This window comes from Papaver somniferum, chromosome 4 (assembly GCF_003573695.1).
Source record: "Papaver somniferum cultivar HN1 chromosome 4, ASM357369v1, whole genome shotgun sequence".
Lineage (NCBI taxonomy): Eukaryota > Viridiplantae > Streptophyta > Magnoliopsida > Ranunculales > Papaveraceae > Papaver > Papaver somniferum.
This window is the reverse complement of record NC_039361.1, coordinates 57465866-57492515: the sequence shown is the minus strand read 5'-3', so window position 1 is coordinate 57492515 and position 26650 is coordinate 57465866. Positions and strand designations below refer to the sequence as shown.

Genomic DNA, 26650 nt, shown 5'->3' with positions numbered 1-26650 from the left:
AATTACAAATCTCAGCTATCCAAGTTCGTCAACGAACTGACGGACTTGTGGCAAGTTTCAGGCGACCATCCACCTAAATCTAGTGGCCATGGCTACGCCAGGCGCCACTTACACCATCGTGCCACTGGCATGCACGAGCCATGCCAGCCCTACCACCTTACTACTGGCATACACCAAAACGCCACTGCGTCATCGCCAAGCACCAATAAAAGGTAGCCACAATCAACGACTTCCCTTCCTCATGAGATGCAATCTCATCCATCCAGGTTCGTCACCAAACTGACAGACTTGTGGCAACTTTCAGGCGACCAGCCGCCTAAATCCAGTGACCGTGCCACTGGCATGCACGAGCCATGCTGCAATGCCGTTGGCATGCCCTAAAGGTGCCATTGTGCCATTATCAGGCGCCAATACAAGGTAGCTACAATCAACGGCTACCCTTCTTTATAAGATGCGATCTCAGCCATCAAAGTTCGCCACCAAGCCGGCATGCTTGTGGCAAGTTTTAGGCGACCAGCCAAGACGAGCCTAATAGCATCACATGCTATTTACCTGCGGAAAGCCTCTCAATTTTAACTTGCCACGCGTAGAAAAGTGCTACATGTTTTCCACGAAACACTCGAGACATCAAAACATATCACAAACTGGGGGATACTCATCAGGGTATTGGTCTGGTGGTTTACAGCGTGCGGCGTGCAATACGCTCGTTACAAGAAAGTGTCATAAAGCGGGGCGGTTAGTAATGTCAAAGAGTAATGGCGTGAGAGGATCCACCTCCATCATTATGGAAACATAAATCCCAACGTTACGCGTTACTCTTCCACCACTCAATCGTTTCCACTTCCTACGAGACCAGGGTACGTTTTGTTGCGACTTGTATAAATAGGTCTCACCTATTTCCACCAGACAACAAGTTTTGGTCAGAGAACAACACAGTATCCAGAAATCACCTGCTAGCTTTCCATCCTACTAGCCAGTTCTACTTTCTGATACAAGTCGTAAACAACCACACCTTTAGAATCAACTATTCTGGTCTCAACACTTTCTTCGCTTCCCTCCCTAAGACCAACCTGTCTCTTTCACTTTGTGACCAACACAAGCCTGGAACGACCATTTCTTGGTTTAGGCCAGGATTGTACAGATTGATCTCTCGAATCAAAAGTATTACCGTGCAATACTTTGTTTAGGGTCTAGACTCGTTTCTCATCCACACACACGAATTTACCAAAACCGGCAGAAACAGTTTTCACCCGCAAACAATTGGAGACCACAGTGGGAGATTAATCTCTCGGTTACAATATCAATTTCCAATTTCTTTTTTTCAACCCCAATCTCAAGATAGTAGAACTCAAGTCCGGATCAGCAACAAACCCTGAGAACACTAGCGCTGAAATCATCCCCGGCACTAAGGCTCCTTCCAGTGGCATTAATACGCCACCTGCCAACACCAGCGGGGCAAAAAATGTTCCTTCAGGTGTTACACCTCCGATCACCAGAGCCAGAGCCGCTGCCGCCACCCTCAACGTTTCTTCAAGTGTGACAGCTTCAACCGTCACCAGAGTCGCTGCTACTCCACCATCAGGACGAGAGACTGGAAGAACCAGAAGAAACCGATCTCTTCTTACCACTGTTGATTTGATGGAAAGACAAAAGGTTCTCGTAAGGCTCGGACAGACATGGCTACAACTCAGAAAGAGATACCTATTTTCCTCAAGACACTAAAGGAGTGGCTACCACAAGAGTCACGTCAGCCCCAGATGGAGCTGACAAGGAATACTTTTAACATACGGCGCAGACACTTCAGCAGGATGCACGTTTATAGATGAAGAGGCTCGCGTTGCTCTTGAACGCCCAGTAAAAAGGAATCAGCAATCCAATTTCATCACACGCGAAGATCAGGAATGACTTCTCCAAAATCGAGGCAAAGAAAATCAGCAACCCTCTTGAGTTCACAGAGACCCTCTTCCCGTTTGCATGATTTCTGGGACTTCGCCCACAAAATCGTGTAGTCTATGATGAAACATTTATGTGAGATTCTGTATTTTCTCCAAGGTGCAGTTTCAAGACATATTGGCACCCTCAACCGCACTACATCAGGAAAGCAGCTGTTTCCAGCCAGGGAAGCCGTTCCCAAACCCCAACATCTCCTGGAAAGCACGATTGATAGATGGAACTGGGGACTTCCAACCACTGTTCACTTGAAGGATGTCGAGTTTGACAGCACGCTAGTTGACGCGGCCTCCGGCTTCAACATTGTAACTGTCAAGGCTCTGAGAGTTGCAAGGGAAAATCAAACAGAAGAAGCGTATTCTTTCCCATGAGGAGAAAAACATGACTTGTCGACCAGCACTATTTGTGCCGTCTTCCCATATGACATATCGTATCAAGTCATTTTTTGAGGTCAAGGGTTAATCGCGCCCTCACTGGAGTGTTCTCCAGCAGCCGCTTCGATATTTCCCTTCAGGAGCCGCTTCAACATTCTCTCCGGAAGTCGCTCCGCTTTAATGATCGTTCCAGCAGCCGCTCCGCTTCAGCGTTCTCTCCATAAGCTGCTCCAGGATCCGAAGACGAAGCTTCAGCGTTTTGCTCCATAAGCTTCAACGTCCTCTCCAAGAGCCGAAGCCGCTTCAACGCCTCTTTTCTTCCAAGAATCGTGTTGTATCCGCCACACCCCTCCTTGTCAAGGATCCTGATCACATCCAGCCAAGGTTCGTAGTTTTGGCCATATTTTTCTCGGCAAACCTCGTGGTCATGGATAGTTTACTCGCTTACGCATCCATCCAATTCCTTTGCTTCCATGGATGCCCATGAAATTCCATCCAACCTATTTTGGTTCCCACCACGATGTGGTCTCTTCTGATCACATCTGCTGCCAAGAACTGTTGCTGCTCATTTGTCGATACTAGCCAAAGATTTACCATATCAACAACCACTACAAAGGTAATCCATACTTCTCCATATTTTGGTTTCACGTGGAAGAAGTAATAGAGTCGCCAGTACGGATGCAAGATGGTGTCTTTGTCATGGTCAACTCACCGACCATACAAGATGGAAACATGTAAACCACACTTGGGGGCTGAGGCTCTACACGAGATCCGTTCACTGTCAAAGCTCAGAAGACACGTACGGTCAACCAAAAAGTCATGGCTACGACAAGGTCATCCACCCTTCAAAGGTGTAGCGTAATAATATCATCACCTCTATGTCTAGAAGGCGCCTGCAACACTTTATGAGGCCGCGACGGATCCCAAGCCTACTCATAGAAAGCAACTTCAGTAACCAAAGAGAAGTGCGACTGGAGACTGCTCATCACGGTTCATCCCCGACAACAATCAAGCATTCATGAGATAGCTTCAGGGACGCGGCTGAAACATTTTTCTTGAAGATACATAGGGAGCCACAATTAACGACATAACTCTCTCACTTCTACCTCTTCGTTATCCAGAATGTTTCGTCCATGTGATATTCCAAGCATCCCAGCATCACATCCAGGGGAGTATGATAAGTTATCAAATCCCATAGGCGTGGATTCAAGGAGACGCAATTAAAGTAGGCTACACTTGGGGACTGAAGCCTCCTTCATGTTTAGAAGCTTAAACGCAGTCACCACCTTACCAGTGAATGCAGCAGAATCACATCTTCCACGAGAAAATAGGCTCAGGATAATTACACATGGAGAATACCAGAATGGGATGCCTTCACTGCCCTTAACCAGGTTATTTCCGATTTCAACATCGTCACCGTCGAAGTTTTACGAGCTGCAAGAATTTCTCAACATGAAGCCGTACACGTGCATCAAAAACCCCAAAAGCACGCCACAGAGATACATTCACATATCCAGCCACGCCATCGGATCTAACAGAAGTATAACTAGGGACTGCTCACAACATCCCGTTCCATACAATAATCCAAGATTCAGAAGATGGTTCACAGGATATTTCTCGGAATGAAGTCCTGGTAGAAGCACATCGGCGACGGAGCGCCTCTTAACTCATTTATTCCGCGCCCAATGGTTCCAAAAGATTTTGACCAACAACGCAACCACAATCTCCAAGATTAGCCCTGACATGATCATTGTTGAGCATATATTTCATCCATCCATCCCAAGAGCGTAATGGAGTTTGGTAAATTTTAAAATCCATTGGAGAGGTTAGATACTCATTCTTCTGGAGCTAGAACCTTAGTGCACATTCTGGAGAAGATTGATGGTACTGTTGGGTGGCTACATGCGAGAGCAACTACCTTGAGTTCTCCTGGATCGCCTTGCTGCTGAGTATAGATATTGAAGATTGCTTTGTTGCCGTTAATGCTCGCTCTACCACCGTTAACAAACGACGAAGAGGAGACAGACGCTGCAGATGAAAGCACAGAGCCAGATGAGCAACAAAAAGAAAACATAAGAGGGTCGATACCCCTTTTCATAAGAACAGAGTTTCAAGGGTTTGAATAGAAGAAGGATTTCCATTTGCTCCATGAACGAGAATAGATGACTGGGCGCACCACACTCATGCTCCATATCCAAACAAGACGTTTGTTAATATCTATGCTCCGTGGCTCCAGCACTCCGTGGTCAAGCCAGCGCCAACGCCCCGAGTGCCAGCATCAATAGTCTGTGGCCAAAGTTGCAACGCCATTTCCAGCATTTCACAGAATGAAGCCAGTTTCCACCATCCCACGGACTGAAGCCAGTTTCCACCATTCTATGGGTTGAAGCCAGTTTCCACTATTCCACGGACTGAAGCCAGTTTCCACCATTCTATGGGCTGAAGCCAGTTTCCGCCAGCCTAAAGCAGCACCATCTTAGCCGTTAAAAGCAGCACCATCTTCACCAGCCAAAGCAGCGCCTCTTAGTCGTTCAAAGCAGCGCCATCTTCCCGCTCCACGACCAACGCCATCTTCTCTTCTCCACAGCTATCCAACAACGGCATTGACCTAGCTAGCGCCAATAATCCGCTCCACAGCCAACGCCATCTTCTCCACTTCATAGCAGGCCAACAACGCCATCTTCTCCGCTCCGCGTCAGCGCCATCTTCGCCGCTCCATAGCCAGCGCCACCTTTCTGCTCCATAGCCGGCCAACAGAACGCGGCCAAACTCGCGCCATCAATCAGCCTACCAAACACTACACCAAATTCCTGGATTAGTAACAGGAATTCGTAACGGCTACGAAGACGTTACAAATGGCCGTTACAAAAGTTTCGTAACAGGGGGTAGCCGTTACTAAATTTTTGAAAATTCGTAACAAGTCAAGCCATTACGAATTTTTTTACAGGCGTGCGACTCACACGCTTGGTCACACTTGGGTCGTCACACCATGAGTATGTGCGTGTGCGACTCACACGCCTTGCATTATATTTGCACCCACGCTTGGTTATACGAGAGGATATTTCCTCCCACGAGTGTGCCATTCACATGCGTGAATTCCATGGATAAGCTAGCAGTGGACATAAATCGAGTTTGACTTTCATCCAACTTTTTTCTCTCTTCTGCTCTGCGTATGTTCAGGCGATAAAACTAGGGTTTAGATAACTTTCAATCATCGATCGTATTAGCCGAGAAACATCACATAAATCTCTTTAATCTTCTCAATACCTTTCAATCATCGATCTGTGTAAGTGTTAATCGTTACAAGTTTTTCGATTTTTAGGTTTTTTTTATTTTTTAATCGATCTGTTTTTTAGGGCTTCATTTCTATGAACCTAAGTGATTGAAAGTGAGGTTTTTGGGTGTGCAGAACTTGTCGATCGATAGGGAGTTTAAGGGTGAGAGAAATAGATTTCTTATGTTCTTACTGATTGAAGATTGGAAGTAAGATTCAACCTTGATTATTCATATTCTCAAACAGTTGAAAAGTATATAACTTGCTCAACGATTATGTCCCTAAAGCGTTATCAATTTTGTTGTTTGATCAAGTATTGAGATTTTAGGGTTTCTGTAGAATTTGATTTCATCTCTGCCTGACTCTGAATCATGATAGAAATGGAACTCTAAATATTGATGTGATTAGAGAATCCTTAGAAATGGTTGAACACCAAGAATCTTAGATTTCTTTTGAATTTTTTTTTTTTATAATTTTTTGTTGCTGGTTCGAATGGAACTATGCTAAGTGTTGGAATTAAATTTGTTGTGATACCACATGATACTGTAATTTTTAGATTGATATGAGAATTGATTGAACTGAAATTCGCAGCAATACTTCAGATAATGAACTGTGTCAGGTGACATTTCGACACGATTCTAGGGCACTTAAAGTAATGAACTGATATAAGGTTCTTCTCGTGAAATTCAGTTCTTTGAAAGATGAACCAATTGGGTTATTAAGTGTACTGTTCTGAGCTACTAATGTAAGACATACCTATTACAATATCTGTTGTTCAATACTCTTAGCCAATTCTTTTTTTTTCTTCCAGAAATCTTGACATTATACATCTTAAACTAGCCTAAGATTCTACTGATAAGTGTTAGCCTATCTTTTGAACAAGAAGTCCAACACGACAATTGATATTGCAGTTAAAACTATGCAATTTTGAAAGGTACCAGCTTGTATAGCAACTGTCTGGCACTCTTGGCGGTTCTTTTTCTCAAAGATTTTGACAACTTACAACTTGAATTAGAAACTACTAATCTCCAGAGACTGATCTTGCTTGAATTGGAGTTGAGTTGATTAAATTATGATGATTTTAGTGTTTAATATCATATCTGGAAATTTTCTTGTACCTGCGGTGAGTAGACATCTTTATGAACATTTATAGATAGGTTAGAGATCGTTTTAGTTCATGGCGCTTTAACGAAAATTGTAGAGGAGACTGTTATCTTTCTAAGGAACTTTTGGGTATTTATTTTGTGTCAACGATGAATGTTTTATGCACCCTGAAACTTAGACCCTCGTGCTGTTTTCAAGAATGTTAGAAGTAGAAAATGAAGCAAGTTTTAATCAAACTGCACTGTGCAGGTTGTCTTGTATGATTAGGTGTCCCAGGATTTCAGTTGGCGGACTACGAAGATTGAGGTTTGAGTAGCTGGAGTTGAGGTGGGAATTTATATTACTCTTTTGCAACCATTAATGTCTCTTTTACAAAATTACGTTTATGCTTTTCAGAGATTTTGTCATATATGTCTCTTAATCTAGCTTAGGACTGTTACTGTCAAGTATCAGTTATCTTTTGAACAAGAATTCCAGCACGATATTCGATTTCGCAGTTAAGATTATGTAATTTGAAGTGTGCCAGCTTGTGTATCAAATGTCCTGCACTTTGGAAGTTTTGTTTTCAAGGAGTATGACAACTTACAACTTGTTTTGGCCTTAGTTTATTATGTAGGGTTTACAGCACATTGAATTACCAATCTATAGAGATTTTTGTTTGATTTTAGAGTCTATCATGAAATCTGGAATTTACTCGTAACTCCAGTGAGTAGGCATCTTTATGGTCTTTTATAGGTATGCTAGAGCTTGACTTAGTACATGTTGTCTTAACGAAAATTATAGAGGAGTTTGCTATCTTTCTAAAGAGCTATTGGGTGTTTAATCTGAATCAAGGGTGATTGTTTTATACACCCCGAAACCTAGACCCTCGTGCTGTTTACAAGAGCGTTAGAGATTGAAAGTGAAGTGAGTTATAATCAAACTGCATTGTGCAGGTCTTACTCCATATACATGGCTGCATTTGCGTGCGTTGATTTTCTTTGATGGACATCATTAGCTTCACTTGATAGATGTTTACATACTATCTTGTTGTTCTATATCCTCAGAAGTTTTGGAGCTTCTGAGACCATCTACTAGATATACAGTGTCAAAAGGTATGTTGATGTATCTGTGTTTGTTTTCATCCCCTTCATCCGAGTTTGGGCAGTGCGAATCCCTTAGTTCTGACCACGCTGCTTTCTTGAAAACAAACTTTTGGATGAGCATAGATCATTTCAATACGTGTTTTTAATTGAGGTTGTCTATGTTCCATGCGCCGTGTCTGTTAGAAGTGTGGACAGTTCAAAACAGTGCCAGCTTTAGAATAGAAAACTGATCTGGACTTGGAGCAACAACCAAGTCTTACCTTAATGTTTTTATACTTGTTTGCATGACAACTAATCTTATAGTGCTATCACTCTATAGGCATTGATACTTTCAGAAAAGTGTATATTAGATTTTTGAGCAATGTCTATCATATTGGATGCAGCAGATGCTGGCGATTTTAGTGATCGTGAAAAAGGTAGATATACCTTGATCAAAGATTCAGATGACCACCCTCTAGGATTTTATGATAAACCGCTTCCGTGTTTTGGCTGTGGGATTGGATGGTTCTCGTAAGTCTTTCTCTCTTATGCTGTTCCTCTCGCACTGTCTGTCTCTCTTATTGCATCATTATCATTATATATCTAAAAATCTAAGATACAAAATAAATTGGTGTTACATTTTGCAGGATTGCATTTATCAGTTGGCTCGAACGTGCCCAACACCTCAAGAGATGTAGCCTCGCATACTCCATGCGGTGTTTCCGCTTCACCTCAAATAGGTTCACATGCTGCGACAAGTTCACCTGTTGGGAATATTATATCACCAGCTGCGTCAAGTTCACCTGTTGGGAGTACTCAATCACCAGCTTCATCAAGAGTACGTGGTTTTCCTCTTTGTTCGTTACTGGACTACGAGGGTGAAGTAGTTGCAACTGGTGAGCTATGTACTGGTTATTTATCTAATCAGTTTCATGGAGATCCTATACCTATACATCTTGCCAAGGTATGTATCGATGATATTCTTAAGCCAGATGCAAACACTGTGAGAGCTAACAAGTATGCAGCGACCTTCAGAGATGTTGGAATTGTCCTGTGCAATTATTTACTATATTTATGTTATTGACTCATTGTCCTGTAGTTTTAGCACTCATTGTCTGCATTTTATTTGTAATTGACTTTGTAATTGCAGACTTTGCGAGTTGCCTGGCTCAGCTGACGATAATTTTTATGAGAAGCTTCTAATATCTGGTCTCAAAGTGGATGGGCTAGAATGAGAATCTTGTTTCCAACCTTTTCCAGTGGTTAGTAAATTTTCTATCTGCTGTTACACCTATGCTTGTTTGCATTTACTTGCTGCGTATTTTGAACATTATTTCTTCCAGTTTACTTGTCATAATAATGCAACTTGTTGTATTATGCAGGATTGCCTACTGCCTACATCGAGTTTTTTGATGCCCAAGCTTTCAACAAACCAAGCCTGCAAAGGATATATAGCTTAGTTGTGGTTAATCGAATGATGCTCTATTTGATCAGAAAGGGTGGAGAACAAAGCAGCTTCAAGATTTGTAAGTTGCAGTTATTCAAGTTTTGTAGGCAGTTAGTTTCTGTTTTCCATTAGAAATTTGGAACCTTCCATGTATTCCCTTAGAAATCTGATACTTAACAAAAAAAAAATTGGTACTTAGAGAAATTTCAGTAAAATTTGGTACTTACAAAAATTTCAATTATTTTTTTATATGAATGTGATATGAATAGATTGTTGAGTGTGGATGATGATGTATTGAAAGGTGTATGCAGGGTATTGCATTTAGAATTTGGGCTTATTTCCGGTGGAAAATGAACTGCCAGTTAGCCTTGACCTGGTCAAAATTGGTCAATATTGACCTATTTTGACCAGGTCAATGTTGCCTGGCAGTAATTTTTTGGTGTTACAAAAAAGTTCGTAACGTCTAAAACCTGTTTCAAGTTTCTGAGTCGTCAAGGTCTGGTCTGTTACTAAACTGCCACGTCTTCTACATGTTTCGACTGGGTTGTTACAAAAAAGTCGTAACGGCTCTCAGCTGTTACCACCTGGCATTTCGTAACGGCTCATCTCTGTTACAAACGCCGTTGTGACACAAAATTCGTAACGACCCCGTTGTCGTTGCGAAAAAATTGTAATACGCCCTTTTGAAACAGGCGAAGGCCGTTACAACCCCGATTCGTAACGGTTTTATTCTGTTTCTAATCCCAAAATTTGGTGTAGTGAAAGCAGCGCCAGCCACCTTTCCATAGACGGCTAGCTCGCACTGCCACTTCTATCGATCAGTAGCCAAAGTGGCAACGTTGATGCCAACACCCCAAGGCCAAGCCGAATTTATGCAAAGCCGGCAATGCAAGGATAACAACTTCTTCATACCTTCCGACAACGGTTAGCCAAATCTTCCTGACAATCTCTTCATGACTTGCCGTTTTGATTTTATCCTCGCCTGTCACCATCTCATGCTTACCCCGCAACAATGCCACTGTTCCGAGCTAAGCAGGGGACTTAATGTTGATGGTGGTTTTTAGCTTAGGGTTGAAATTGTAAAATCTTGCATCTGATGCGACGTCACTCTGCAAGGAAACAGAGCCATGAGTGTCAACCTCTCCACTGGCATACTTATTGAGCCGTTCAATATATCTACATGAAATTTACCCAGACTAGCGGATGTAGCAACCATCCCAAACACTCTGTAAATTTCGGCACTTCGCCTACATAAGACTCACTGAGTACTTTTCCTGTGCTACGTTCCCCGGAAGAACCCTTAATGTCGGTATGGCATGACGGATTTATGTTCACTCGCAACATAGTAGCACGGATCTCCAAGAACCAAAGTTAAGGCCATTGCACGAAATGCTCAAACAGAAAGCACACTGCACTCTGTAAAAAAGGAATTTGGTGACAGCACACAAAATGCAATCAATAATTATGATAACTCACAAAAAACTCATGAACCTCACTAATTTGCAGAAATTAGGGTTTTGCCCCCTGCGTAGTATATTAGACCCCATTGGTCAAAATTACGCTTAAGCAACTAAGCAATTGATCCGACACGTATTAATAGGCGCAGAGTCCTTCCCAAAATCAGAAAACAAAGAGTAACGGAGCCGCGGAGAATGAGCAAAAGTGTGGCCATGTCACTTGGCCACGCCCCCATTTTACCTGAACCGGCCCTACTCCTTTGTCGACCAATCAGGTCGCCTTAAATCTGCCACGCTCCTATAAGTCGTGGTTGGGCCCATACTAGCCGGCCCCATTTTCCATCAACCAACCAGGCTGCTTTAAGCCGCCACACTCACACCAAGTGTAGTCACGCCCATGCTTGGTCGTCCCCTCTCCTTCCTACCGACCAATCCAGTCACTTTAAATGCGCCGCAAGAACTAGAGGTGTGGTCGCGCCTTATGTTTGGCCGGCCCCTTTTCTTGACCAATCAAGTCGCTCTAAACTATAACATGCCACGAGCCACTTTAGCCTTGGCCATGCCTCCAAGCCCTAACTTTTGCCACGACGCCAAACTTTAGCCTTGGCCATGCCGCCAAACCCTAACTTTGTCCACGACGCCAAATCTTAGCCTTGGCCACGCCGCCAAGCCATAACGTTGTCCATGACACCAAACTTTAGCCTTGGCCATTCCGCCAAGCCCTAACTTTGGACACGGCGCCAAATCTTAGCCTTGGCAACGCCGCCAAATCTTATCCTTGGCCATGCCGCCAATCCTTAACTTTGGCCACGACGCCAAATCTTAGCCTTGGCCACGCCGCCAAGCCATAACTTTGGCCACGGCGCCAAATCTTAGCCTTGGCCACGCCGCCAAGCCATAACTTTGGCCACGACGCCAAATCTTAGCCTTGGCCATGCCTACAAGCCCTAACTTTGGCCAAGGCGCCAAATCTTAGCCTTGGCTATGCCGCCAAGCCCTAACTTTGGCCACGGTGCCAAATCTTAGCCTTGGCCACGCCGCCAAGCCATAAATTTGGCCACGACGCTAAATCTTAGCCTTGGGCATGCCGCCAAGCCCTAACTTTGGCCACGACGCCAAACCCTAGCCTTGGCCATGCCGCCAAGCCCTAACTTTGGCCACGGAGCCAAATCCTAGTTTTGGCCATGCTACAACGCAACAGGCGTGGCCACGCCACGGCTACGCCACTGGCATGCCGCTACGCCAGGCGTCACTTCGCTATACAACGAGATATGGCCATAATCAACGGCCACCCTCTCTCCTGAATTATAAATCTCAGCCATCCAAGTTCGGCAATGAACTGACGGACTTGTGGAAAGTTTCAGGCGACCAGCCACCTAAATCTAGTGGCCATGGCTACGCCAGGCGCTACTTACACCATCGTGCCACTGGCATGCACGAGCCATGCCATCCCTTCCACCTTACCACTGGCATACACCAAAATGCCATTGCGCCATCGCCAAACGCCAACAAAAGGTAGCCACAATCAACGGCTGCCCTTCCTCATGAGATGCAATCTCAGCCATCCAAGTTCGTCACCAAACTGACAGACTTGTGGCAACTTTCAGGCGACCAGCCGCCTAAATCCAGTGACCATGGCTACGCCAGGCGTCACTTACACCACCGTGTCACTGGCATGCATAAGCCATGCCGCAATGCCGCTGGCATTCCCTAAAGGTGACATTACGCCATTATCAGGCGCCAACACAAGGTAGCCACAATCAACGACTACCCTTCTTCATAAGATGCAATCTCAGCCATCGAAGTTCTCCACCAAGCCGGCAGGCTTGTGGAAAGTTTTAGGTGACCAACCAAGACGAGCCTAATAGCATCACATGTTATTTACCTGCGGCAAGCCTCTCAATTTTAACTTGCCACACGTAGCAAAGTGCTACATGTTTTCCACGAAAACACTCGATACATCAAAACATGTCATGAACTGGAGGATACTCATCAGGGTATTGGTCTGGCGGTTTACAGCGTGCGGCGTGCAATACTCCCGTTACAAGAAAGTGTCATAAAACAGGGCGGTTAGTAATGACAAAGAGTAATGGCGTGAGCGGATCCACCTCCTTCATTATGGATACATAAATCCCAATGTTACACGTTACTCTTCCACCACTCAATCGTTTCCATTTCATACGAGACCAAGGTACGTTTTGTTGCGACTCGTATAAATAGGTCTCACCTATTTCTACCAGGCAACGAGTTTTGGTCAGAGAACAACACAGTATCCAGAAATCACCTGCTAGCTTTCCATCCTGCTAGCCAGTTCTACTTTCTGACACAAGTCGTAAAAAACCACACCTTCAGAATCAACTATTCTTGTCTCAATACTTTCTTCGCTTCCCCCCCTAAGACCAACCCGTCTCCTTCACTTTGTGACCGAAGCAAGCCTGGAACGACCATTTCTTGTTTTAGTCCAGATTGATCTCTCGAATTAAAAGTACTCCCGTGCAGTACGTTGTTTAGGGTCTAGACTCATTTCTCATCCACACACGAATTTACCAAAACCGATAGAAACAGTTTTCACCCGCGAACAGTTTGCTGCTCGATGTTGGAATGTTTTTTTTTTGTTATATTGTTTTAATGACGTTTCTTTGTTCTTTTGTTACTGATTCCAATTTCTCTTATTTGTTTCGTAGCCCTAATCTTCACACAACACCAACAAATCAAGTAAAGTCATGGATAGAGACATCATCCGCCATCTCTATTTGTTTAAAATCTTCTATTTCGACGTAGATTTTATGCACGCCGATTGGCATCATGACTCATAGTCTGGATATGCTTGCAGGGGATTAACCCAGTCATTATTCGATCGAGCAAACAACCAATAAAGAGGACAAATGGTAAAACATGATAAAAGGGAGTAAGTAACTCCTAAAAACTTAGAATCTTAGTTATTAATTACTAACATGTTCATACTCCTCACGATGAATTTTTGTTTTGATTTGTGGGGTTCTTAAAAGTGCTATGAAATCAATGATCCACTTGATCTAATGTTTGTATTCTTTGTATTCAGTTTTGATTCGTATTATTTTTCTTTTCCTACCTCGTGAGTATGTTACTTACTTTTCATCTTGGAAGAAAAAACTCTTCTCACGGCTTGTCTTAGGATGATTCCAATTGTAACACAATTCTCTTGCAAACCTTCTAATTTGGTTAATGACACTAGATTTCCAAGTTCAACCAACAAAATAATTATTATTTACAATTAATTTTACAATTCCCTGTTTTAAATTTTACTAATTGATTACTTTGATATTACCAATTTTAGTGATTTAATATTTCATTGCCTATTTTCCTATTTCATATTTCAAATTTTGAATCCCTATGAATTCACTAGCACCAAAATATACTTTTCTCTACAAAATATCTAGTCCTGTATTCATGCTTCGAATTTTGAATCCCTAAGAGTCCACTAGCACCAAAACATACTTTTCTCTACAAATATTTAGACGCCCGGGTAAAATCTAGTTATTTAAAGGGTTGGGTTAGATGACAAGTTTTTGAAGATAGAGTTTGATCCCAACTGGTTAAATTCTTCCCCAACTAAGTTTAAAGATAAACCAGAAAAGTCGATGCTACATGCACATGTGATTGAAAAAATTGAAATATAAGTGTTATCAATTTAGTATAACTGGATTGGAGAAGATCTTCTATTTATTTATTTTTAGATCATCATGCCTCTTAAGTTTTTCTTGTTGATTGTAAAAGGCTTCGGACGATAGTTGTTGATTATCTAGTCCATGGGTGATAATGGACTGATCTTGTACCAGTTGGTTTAACCCGAGCGACGAGCTAATGGTTTAAAAGTATTGAAAAACAATAAGTGCATAGATTGGGCTTGCATGTAAAAGAGTTTTTTGTATCTTTTGTTAAGATCAGGTCTGACATGAGTTAGTCCTGGTTTACGAGTTCTCGGATTTAGTTTATGGATGTCTAAGCAGGAGTTCATGTATGAAGCATCACAGATATTTTGATCAAGATCCATAAAATATTGGACTTCGATTAAGGCTAGGCTTTTTCACGAGCGGGGTGGGGGGAGAGGGGGAACCATGATCAAACTTACTTATCTAATCTCTCTGTTGGTTTTGAATATCGAAATAATATTAAATCTGATTAAATGGATCTTGAGAACTCCAAGCGCAATACTTCCAAAAATATTTTGACAAATCTTTCTCCGAACTTTTAAGCTCCTCATTTTCTTTACCTCTAGATATATAAAAGACAAGAGACTAGAGGCTAATGGTAAATTTTCGTTCTACTTCCTAAAATGTAAAAATCTAGGTATTCTATTTGGTCTCCCCAAAACGTACAAAGCCCTTTTCCTTTAAAGTATATATAGTCATATTTTAGATACTAGGGTTAGGATCAATAGCTTAGATTCAATCAAATAAATTATATTTCAGTCCACCAGAAAAATAGAATTACCACCAAATAGAAACTTTAGAATAAAGTCTTTACTTATTATTAATTGGCTAATTGCACCATAGCTCTTCTTGCCAAATCAATCACGTATCCCGTTGGATGTAAATATCACCACCAAAGTCTATATCCATGAATCCATCTTCTCCTTAAGTCACACCTACTTGACACTTAATAATCATAATTACTTAACTCAAAATAATCTGCATAAATTTTAAAACAATATCTATATAATAGTTTTAGGTGATCAACTTGTCGAGTATCTGAAGGGATTGATTATCTTTATTATAAGAAATGAAAGATTTCATCATGTGGATACATGTTTTCTAGACTATACACGGGATGACCCAAATAGTCAGGTTATTCACCATACATGGTCTCACATGTTGACTAATCAAAGCACATAGCATCAGTGAGCCTGACTGCCTGAGTTCATTACTCACTTTGGATTAAAAACTCGTGCTAATAATAGTCATCCACACATAATGATGTGACACTTTAATTATACTTTTATCCAGGTAATCTTGTTCAATTTATTCCAAATACACTAATATTCTATTCAGTTTTACAATCTAATGACTGAGACATATCATTCTATAATAGAAAATAAAATATTACAATCTTGCAGATGAATTGTCCATATTCATCGTTGACTGTGAACTATATTTTCCTTTCCAGAAGTTTAATGATTTTGATCTCATTGACACATCAATCTCATTGACACATCAATCAATCAGTTTGTAGGCAGTGAACACAATTAATCCTCAATAGGATTCCAATATATCTTATTAGGGCTGTTCATGGTCGGTTTTGGTTCGGTTTCTAGCCAAACCAAAACCGAAACCAATATTATTGGTTTCTAAAAATCTAAACCAAACCAATCCATTAACCATTGGTTCGGTTTCCAAATGGTTTCAGTTGGTTTCGGTTTGTCCCAGTGGTTTTTGGTTAACCAATATTTATGTCAAACCAAAAAAAATACACAAATTTACAGATAAAAAAATCGTAGTTGCCGATAGTATTGGTTTACACAAATATACAGACAAAAAAAAAATCAAGAATAGTTAAAGCTTACTCTAATTCTAGAGATCAAATGAAGATATATAATATATCTTAATTTAGATATTGACAAATAAAAAAGAAGGAAGACGGGAAGAAAAAAGTCGAGTTGCAGCAGCTGTAGTTGGGGGTGGAGAAGGGAGGCGGCTGAGAGAAGGAGAAAGAGAAAGAGGGAGAGTATCATAATGAAATATTAGATTTAGGGTTTCTATTTATCCTCTAAATTAATGGGTAGAATCTAATACTTTTAAATCGACGGTAGAAATTAAGTTTAAAAATTAATCGTTCCCCAATGGTTTTTGGTTCGGTTTTCAGGTCAAACCAAAACCAAACCAGTAATGTCGGTTTTTCAACATTTTTTACCAAACCAATCCAAATCTAAATGGTTTGGTTCGGTTTCTTGCTTATTGGTCTGGTTCGGTTGGTTTCCCACGGTTAACCGACACCATGTTCAGCCCTATATCTTTTATATGTAATATGAATCGCCAATGATAACGAAAATATAATTTTATTAACTAAATAATTTCAGATAAATATCTAAGGTCCTACACGGAACCCGACCCATATTATTAACACCTTGCCCAGAGGCCCCAAAAAATATTTTTTTACTACCTATTGTAAGTTAGCTGATAAAATACGTCTATCATATAGGCTATACCCAGTGTCAAAAAATGGGCAAACCCAATTAGCTTGTCAAGACCCTCTAGGGCTTCCAATGGGTTTGGGTACCTCCGGATATCATACTACCCGGAATCAGACCCTATTATTTTTGCCGGTTCTGTGTCCTAACGGTTCCGAGTCTGGTACTAAAATTATTGGATCAAGAACCGGACCCATTAAAACAGTCGGGTATCTACCGGTTCCGGGTATTTAATGGGTATTTTGATTTCACCTTGAATCAATTTTATTAAACCATAATAAAATATACGTTACTGAAAATGCGGGTGCCAACCACCATCTTTTTCTTAGGCAATCTATATGGACAAACTTAAACACAATTTTGAGAGTTCAACTTAATGAATCTCAATCAAGGAATAGTATCTAGAGTTATATCTCTTTCTCTCATAATCAGAAAGTTTACAGAAACTAGTCCGTAAACATGATTTACGTGTGTGAGTACTTGGGTGACTCCAAAGATTTATTTCCCAAGTAATCAATCAAGTCGTATCCAACAAACAAGGATGGATGTATTTACTATGACTAAGTAACGCACAACCAATATAATGCGGAAAAGAATTAACACACACCAAAAATTTGTCAACAAGAAAACCGCAAATGCGGAAAAAACCTCGGGACCTAGTCCAGATTGAACATCAAACTGTATTAAGCCGCTACAGACACTGGCCTACTACCAATTAACTTCAGACTGGAATATAGTTGATCCCTAACCAAGTATCTACCGATTAAGGTACACTCGCGCTCCTTACACCTCTTGAATCCTAGCAGGACTCCGCGCAGTTGATTCCCTTAGCTGACGTCCTTTACAGCCTAAGAGTTGCTTCAACTCAATTGAAGACTTTAAACCAATTTGCCTCTCACGGATAAGCCTATATAAGTGATTTACTTTTTGATCGTAGATCATGGTATTGGAAATATATGGCAATAGACAAAGTCTAGCTAACCTTAAAATCCGGACTTATGCAATTATTATTCACCTCACAAGTATTAAACTTGTGGAATCAACAAAGTCTGAGAAGAAGAAAACTTTGAAGATTACTATCTATCTTGTTCAAGCGAGCAGCTCAATAACTGAACGAGATCAGGATACTCGAGCTATCAGATAAACAATAGCTGGACCTGACTTTACGAATCGCTATGAAGTCTTTGTAGTCGCTAAACCCTATAAGGGTTTTAAGAAGAGGACGACTCTAGTTTTACAACTAGGATACACCAAGAAAAGTAGTGTCGGGATTCAAAGATCCCAGTTGTTTGAGGTTCCCCTTTTGTAGACATTCAAAACATATTTTGCTATAGGTTTAAGCTAAGATAGCTTGGAACCAAACAAACAATATCCACCGTTAGATGAATCTTTGAATCTGATTAACATAACAAGATATACACTCTGGAAAGGATGAACTGTAACCGAACCGTGTACAAAAGACACGCTCATGAATGGTTAGTCGAAACTAGCCAACTGAAAAATAAGCTTGAGCATTTTCATAAAAACTCTTAAGACTTAACTCGAGTCACAAACAAGTGATCAAATATGTTTATGGTGTTTCTAGAGATTATTAAAATGAAAATTATTTCGGAGAAATAATTCATGTGCATACGAAGATAATCGGCATGGTAAGTTGATGTACAAGTGTTGATGGTGGTTTTTAGTTCAGGGTAAATTTATAAAACCTTACATCTAACGTGACGTCACTCTGCGAGGAAACGAAACCATGAGTGTCAATCTCTCCACTGGCACATTTATTGAGCCGTTCAAAATATTTACATGAAATTTATCCAGACTGGCGCATGTAGCAACCATCCCAGATATTCTGTAAATTTCGGCGCCTATATTCGCTTAATATAATTTTCTTTGAATGCTTTCTATGCTCCCCGGCTGAACCCTTAATGTTGATATGGCATGACAATTTGTGTTCACTCGCAGCAGAGTAGCACGAAATTCCAAATATCAAGGATAAGGTCTTTGCATAAGATATTCAATCAGAAAACATGCTGCTCTTTGGTAATGAACATAAAGAACTCTATGTCAACACATAGAATTCAATCAATTACTTTTGCGCCTTGCGCAGTATACCAGACCTTGCTTGTCGTAAGTAAGCCCAGGAAAACTAGGAAATTAATCCGCCATGGATTAGTAGGTACAAAACCTTGCCCAGAAATAGAAAACAGAGAGCAAAGAGAGGCGTGGCCACGCCTTAGGCCAGCTGGACCCACTTTCCATTGGACACGCTCCATCCTAAACCGGCCCTATTTCCCTCGACCAATCAGGTCGCTTTAAACTCTCCACACGCACATAAGTTGTGGCTGGGCCCATACTTGTCGGCCCCATTTCCCATCGACCAATCAGATCGCTCTAAAGCCGCCACACTCACACCAGAAGTGTATCCATGCCCATGCTTGGCCGGCCCCTCTCCTTCCTACCGACCAATCAGGTCACTTTAAAATACGCCACAAGCATTAGAGATGTGGTCACGCCTTATGTTTGGCCGGCCCCTGTTCTTGACCAATTAAGTCGCTCTAAACTCGCTACCATACATTAAAGGCCAAACGCGCCCTGCCGCGCCACCATACTAACTGGAAATCCAAGCGTGCCCTGCCACAACAAAATATTAATCGGCATGCCAACATGCCACTCTGCCGCAGTAACATGCCACGAACCACTTTAGCCTTGGCATGCTGCCAAGCCCTAACTTTGGCCAGGACGCCAAATCCTAGCCTTGACCACGCCATCAAGCCCTAATTTTGGCCACAACGCCAAATCCCAGCCTTGGCCACGCCGCCAAGCCCTAATTTTGGCCACGTCGCCAAATCCTAGCCTTGGCCACGCCGCCAAGCCCTAGTTTTGGCTACAACGCCAAATCCTATCTTTGGCCACGCCGCCAAGCCCTAGTTTTGGCCACAGCGCCAAATCCTAGCCTTGGCCACACCGCCAAGCCCTTATTTTGGCCACGATGCCAAATCCTAGCCTTGGCCATGCCGCCAAGCCCTGATTTTGGCCACGGCGCCAAATCCCAGCCTTGGCCATGCCGCCATGTTTTGGCTACGCCAAGCGCCACTATGCTAACGACGCCACTTTGCTATACAACGAGATATGGCCATCCTTCCTCATGAGATGCAATCTCAGCCATCCAAGTTCTCCACCCAACTGACAGACTCGTGGCGAGTTTTAGGCGACCAGCTGCCTAAATCTAGTGGCCATGGCTACGCCAGGCGCCACTTGCATCAACGTTCCACTGGCATGCACGAGCCACGCCAACCATGCCACATTGCCACTGGCGTACACCAAAACGTCACTGCGCCATTATCAGGCGCCAATACAAGGTAGTCATAATCAACGGCTACTATCCTTCATGAGATGTGATCTCAACCACCGAAGTTCGCCACCGAACTGACAAATTTGTGGCAGGTTTTAGGCAACCTGCCAAAACGAGCCTAATAGCCTTACATGCTATTTTCCTGCGGTAAGCCCCTTTACTTTGACTTGACACACGTAGCAAAGTGCTACATGTTTTCCACGAAAACAATCGAGACATCAAACATGTCACAAACTGGGGGATGCTCATCAGGGTATTGGTCTGGCGGTTTACAGCGTGCGGCGTGCAATGCGCCTGTTACAAAAAAGTGTCATGAAGTGGGACAATTAGTGGTGGTGAAAAGTAACGGTGTAAAAAATTCATTTCCTTCATCATGGAAGTGTAATGTCTGACGGTTACACGAATTCACTTCCTTCATCATGGAAACATAACGTCTGACGGTTACACGTTACTCTATTCTTCCACCACTCAATCGTTTCCACTTCCTACGAGACCAGGGTACGTTTCAATATGACTTTTATAAATAGTCTTCACCTATTTTCACCAAACAACAGGTTTTGGTCGACAAAAACACAATATCTAGAAATCACCTGGTAGCTTTCCACTCTTCCAGCTAGTTATACTTTCAGATACAAGTCATAAACAACCACACCTTCAGAATCAACTATTCTGGTCTCAACACTCTCTTCGCTTCCCTCCCTAAGACCAACCCTTCTCCTTCACTTTGTGGCGAAGCAAGCCTGGAACGTCCATTTCTTGGTTTAGGCCAGGATTGTACAGATTGATATCTCGAATCAAAAGTACTCCCGTGCAGTGGATTGTTTAGGGTTTAGATTCGTTTCTCATCCACACACCCAAAATTACCAAAATCAGCAGAAACGGTTTTCACCCACAAACAATTGGAGACCACAGTGGGAGATTAATCTCTCGGTTGCAATACCAATTTCCAATTTCATTTTTCAATATGGTAGAGCTCAGGTCCGGGTCAGCAACAAACTCTGATGCCACCGGCGCTGAAAACACCCATGATATCAACGTTCCTTCCAGTGACATTAATGTACCACCTGTCAGCATGATCAACACCCGCGGCGCTGCAGACTATACCACCAACACCAACGACGTGGAAAACGTTCCCTCAGGCGTTACACCTCCGACCACCATAGCCAAAGGAGGCCAACCCCTTATTACTATTGCTGATTTGATGTAAATACAAGAAGTTTTGCTAAGGCTCAGACGGACATGGCCACAACTCAAAAAGAGCGGAACAATAAAAATCTGAATGATTAGTCAAGGGATTCAGAATTCGGGCGTTAGATTGTCATAAACCAAATGTGACCGAACATCAATTGGTGGAGTTATGCATTAATGATTTCTGTGGAGTCTGTTCATAAAACCATGTAATCTATGACGGAGCATGTGTGTGAGACTTTTTATTTCTCCAAGGTGCAGCGCCGAGATATATTTTCAAGCTCTCAGCCGTGTTGCGTTGGCGCTTCGAACTTCGCTCCAAGAGCCGCTTCTACTTTTCACTCCAGAAGCCGCTCCGCTTCAACGTTCCCTCCAGAAGCCGCTCCTCTTCAACATCTCACCTCCAGAAGCCGCTCCTCTTCAACGTTTCACTCCAGAAGTCGCTTCAACGTTTCTCTCCAAGAGCCGCTACGCTTCAACGTTTTATCCAGAAGTCGACACTCCTCCCTGTCAAGGATCGTGATCACAGCCAGCAAAGGTTCGTAGTTGTGACCACTTTTTCATCCATCCCGCCAAGCCTCGTGGCCGTGGGCAGTTTACTCGCTTACGCATCCAGCCAATCCCTTTGCTTCCATGGACGCCCATGCAATTCCTGCCAACCTATTTTGTTTCCACGACAATGTAGTCTCTTCGGATCACGTCTACTGCCAAGAACTGTTGCTGCTCGTTTGGTGATACCATCCAGAGGTTTACCGTAACAACAACCACTACAAAGGAGACACGGTCAACCCAAAGTCATAACCACAACAAGGTCATCTACTCTTCAAGGGTGTAGTGTAAGAATATCATCACCTCTCTGTCTAAAAGGCGCTTGCAACACTTTATGAGGCCGCGGAGGATCCCAAGCCTGCTCGGAGAAAATAATTTCAGAAACTAAAGAGAAGTGCGACTGGGGACTGCTCATTGCAGTCCATCCTGACAACCATCAAAGACTCCAAAATCAAGTCATAGAGATACATTCACATATCCAGCCACGCCATTGGATCTAACAGAAGTATAACTGGGGACTGCTCACCACGTCCCGTTCCATGCAATAGTCCAAGATTCATAGGATGGTTCAAAGGACGTCGCTTGGAATGAAGTCCTTGAAGACTTGATAGCAACACATCGGCAACAAAACGTCTCTCAACTCATCTAGTTCACCCAATGGCTCCTGAAGATTTCGACCATACAAGCATCCACATCATATCATCATTGCAATCAGAAAGTCTAGGTACCAAATAACCTAAAGTCAAGGATGAACCATGTAACTCCCACACTTATTTCAACTTCACTTCAGTTATATTTCACTCAACCTTGCCATACCATTAAACAAATCATCCACTTACTATCAATACTAACATTCCATACACATATTTAACCAACCAGCACTTCTTTACAGACTATGCACCTATAATTACCAATGTATCTTCGCTTTGCATATCCACCAGCAACATCTATAGTTCACCATCAACTTAATCCTTCACAACCATAACAATTGAACTTATCAATCATCTATAACATTATCTCGGCTCAACACATTCAATCCTAGAACCACTACGAGCTCTTCCCTGGATTTCACAATCGAACTCCATCAACTACAACACCATCCAGCCCTGCACCTCAATTCTTGTATCTAAATATCTACAACTCCATTACTTATTCATCATTCAATGCACTAACTGCAAGTCATATTCAACATTTGTACACAACCATCCTTCATCACTGCCACAGAACCAGTTGAATCTCTGCCAGTTCTATAACTTCAACATCAACACACACACAAATACAGTATCTATAGCCTCACCACTGAATTGATGATCTTAATACCAGCTGTAATAACACAGTATCACAAACCTGCAAACTCATTCTCTCTGCAATAATCCAAACATTCATCTATGAGTTACAATCCATTCAAAACTCAACTACACATAAACTAACCATAACCCAAAAGATACTTTTTCATAAACTCAAATCATCATCGACAACTTCATAAATTAACACATAAACTCAACAATGAACAAATCCGCTAAATTGAATAAGAAAACAATTACCTTTGATTTATCTATCTCAGGAAATTGAGATCAAATCCTCTTTATCACATAATTCAGCTAACCATCTCCACAACCCTCATTAACAGCATCAGTTCTCAATATAACCCCAAATCTTCATTAAAACAGATCCAACCCTAACTACCAATTTCAAGATGTTCTTCAATCTCAAACTCTAGTTCAGTAAAACCCATCTTGTAATTCCGTCTATATCTTCTTAATTCTTGCTCAAATCGAATTCCAACACAACATGAAGAAACCCTAACCCCTTGATTCTTCACTGCATCAACTTCATAACTAGACATAAACCCATATCAAATCAACCTTCCAGATATATAGTTAATCTTATAATTAATCTTTAATCGAATCTCAACCCAGATTCAGAAACCCTAGTTCTCAGTTCATCTCTAAGACAATTTCAGAACTTCAATTGAATCAATAAACTCCAATTTCTTCAATTCTTCACTGATTCAACACTTCAAACAGGAACCCTAACAATCCCTACTTGTTCTCCTTAATGATTCAAACCCTCAACATCTCGCTCATCAAACGATTCTCTCTAACTGATTCTCAAACTCGTCTCTCAAATTTGTAGAAGAAGAAAAACAGAAAGAGTAGGAAAGAGAAGAAGATGAGAAGAAGAAGAAATAAGAAGAATAATGAAAGAAGAAGAAAAGAAGACACGAGTTTATCTCCTCGGTCTGGTATTGACACGACCACACCAAAATTCCACGACACTCGTTGAAGATAAGGGCAGCCACACAGCTAAGTTACAAAGTTATTATTCTTCCCTTCATACGTATCCGTTGATATCTTATTCGTCCGGTATCTGAATGACACGTTCGATTAGTCCATCCCGCATAACTTTCCGAGACCTTTTCAATGATGCTAGTTTCGTATGTAGTTCATTGTTAGATTAATTCATATTAATTAATGTTCGCGTTAAACTAATCGAGTTATTATCGGCTAAAACGTCTCTTGACTGGTCTAATAGCGTTGACGAGCTTGAGGGTCTTTACAAACCAACAATGCAACCACAATCTCCAAGATTAGCCCTGACATTATTTCATCCATCCATCCATCCATACCAAGAGCACAATACAGTTTGGTAAATTTTGGAATCCATTGGAGAGGTTAGATACTCATTCTTCTGGAGTCAGAACCTTATTACACATTCTGGAGAAGATCGATGATACTGTTGGGTGGATACATGCGAGAGCACCTACCTTGAGTTCTCCTGGATTTCCTTGCTATTTATTATAGCTATTGGAGATTGCTTTGTTGCCATTAGTGCTCGCTCCACAACCGCTAACAAATGACGAAGAGGAGCCAGATGCTGCAGATGAAAGCACGAGGAACACCAGTCGCTCACCCTACAATTCTCCATGGCTCCAGCACTCCGTGGTCAAGCCAACTCTCCATGGCTCTAGCACTCTATGGTTAAGTTAGCGTCAACGCTCCAGCATTCCGTGATCCATCCAGCAAGCCTTCCAAGTGTCATTTCCACCACTGAATCCATCAGCTCCATCATCACCATTTGGTAGCCAAAATTCCAGCGCCATCATCACTGTTTGGTAGCCAAAGTTCCAGCGGCATATTTTCACCATTCCACGGACTAAAGCTATTTTCCACCATTCCATGGATTGAATCCAGTTTCCACCATTCCACGAACTGAAGATAACTTCCACCATTCCGAGCGAGCAGCACTATTCCGAGGTCAGCAACGCCATCTCCGCACAGCCAAGATTAAAGCGCCATCTCTGCCAGGGTTGCAACGCATTCCATTGTTCCACGAACCAAAGCCACTGGCGCCCTCTTTCCAATTCTGTGTTTGGGCCAGCCAACAACGTTATCATTACCGTTCCATGACTAAGGTAGCAACGTCAGCATCAACGGTGCATGGAAGAAGTTGCAGCGCCAAGAACGGCACTACGGGTCCAAGCCAGAAGTATGTCAAGCCACCAGTGCAAAGATAATGAATCCCTCATGCCTCCTGTGAAAGGGGACTGAAGTAAGCTACACTTCGGGACTGAAGCCTTCTTCAGGCTTAGAAGTTTAAACGCAGTCACCGCCTCACCAGTGAATGCAACGGAAGCACATCTTCCACGAGAAAATAAGCTCAGGATAATTACACATGGGGACTTTTGTCACGCTGCTTACTCACGGGAGAGCCTGATACACCTAAATCCCAATCATGCGCGAAGGACATGCCTACCGGAAACAGAGCTAAGTAACTATCCTTAAACTAAATATTTTATATCTATTAGGCATGTCAAATAAATTTTAAATCTCTTAGTGTTGAGACGTGAAGATTCCTCAACACTCACCACTGTGTTTCCAGGCAAACTTCCTCAACACTTTTTTTCCTCTTAGTGTTGAGACGTGTAAATTCCTCGACACTCGCTACTGTGTTGCTAGTCATGCTTCCTCAACACGTCATTTCCTCTTAGTGTTGAGACGTATAAATTCCTCAACACTCACTACTGTGTTGCTAGGCACGCTTCCTCAACACATCCTTCCTCTTAGTGTTGAGACGTATAAAACTATAAATTCCTCAACACTCACTACTGTGTTGCTAGGCATGCTTCCTCAACACATCTTTCCTCTTAGTGTTGAGACGTGAAATTTCCTCAACACCCACCACTATATTGCTAGGAAAACTACCTCAACACATTTTTCCTCTTAGTGTTGAGACGTGAAATTTCCTCAACACTCACCGTTGTGTTGCCAGGAAAGCTGCCTCAACATATTTTTCCTCTTAGTGTTGAGACGTGTAAATTCCTCAACACTCACTATTGTATTGCTTCCTCAACACATCCTTCCTCTTAGTGTTGAGACGTGAAAATTCCTCAACAGTCATTATTGTGTTCTCAGGCAAACTTCCTCAACACATTTTTCCTATTAGTGTTGAGACGTGAAATTTCCTCAACACTCACCACTGTGTTGCCAGGAAAACTGCCTCAACACGTTTTTCCTCTTAGTGTTGAGACGTGAAATTTCCTCAACACTCACCACTGTGTTGCCAGACAAACTGCCTCGACACATTTTTCCTTTTAGTGTTGAGACGTGAAATTTCCTCAACACCCACCACTGTGTTGCCAGGCAAACTTCCTCGACACATTTTTCCTGTTAGTGTTGAGACGTGAAATTTCCTAAAACCCACCATTATGTTTCCAGGAAAACTGCC

At 42.1% G+C, this 26650-nt stretch overlaps 1 long non-coding RNA gene across 1 annotated transcript; it reads left to right on the top strand.

Moving 5' to 3' along the window:
• The first annotated feature begins 5476 nt into the window (after nucleotides 1–5476).
• LOC113273903 lies at nucleotides 5477–9356 on the top strand. The gene is made up of 8 exons (XR_003322662.1): nucleotides 5477–5610; nucleotides 5734–5807; nucleotides 6952–7029; nucleotides 7638–7796; nucleotides 8174–8297; nucleotides 8414–8730; nucleotides 8917–9028; nucleotides 9149–9356. It is a non-coding gene; the product is annotated as an uncharacterized LOC113273903 (long non-coding RNA).
• The last annotated feature ends 17294 nt before the right edge of the window (nucleotides 9357–26650 follow it).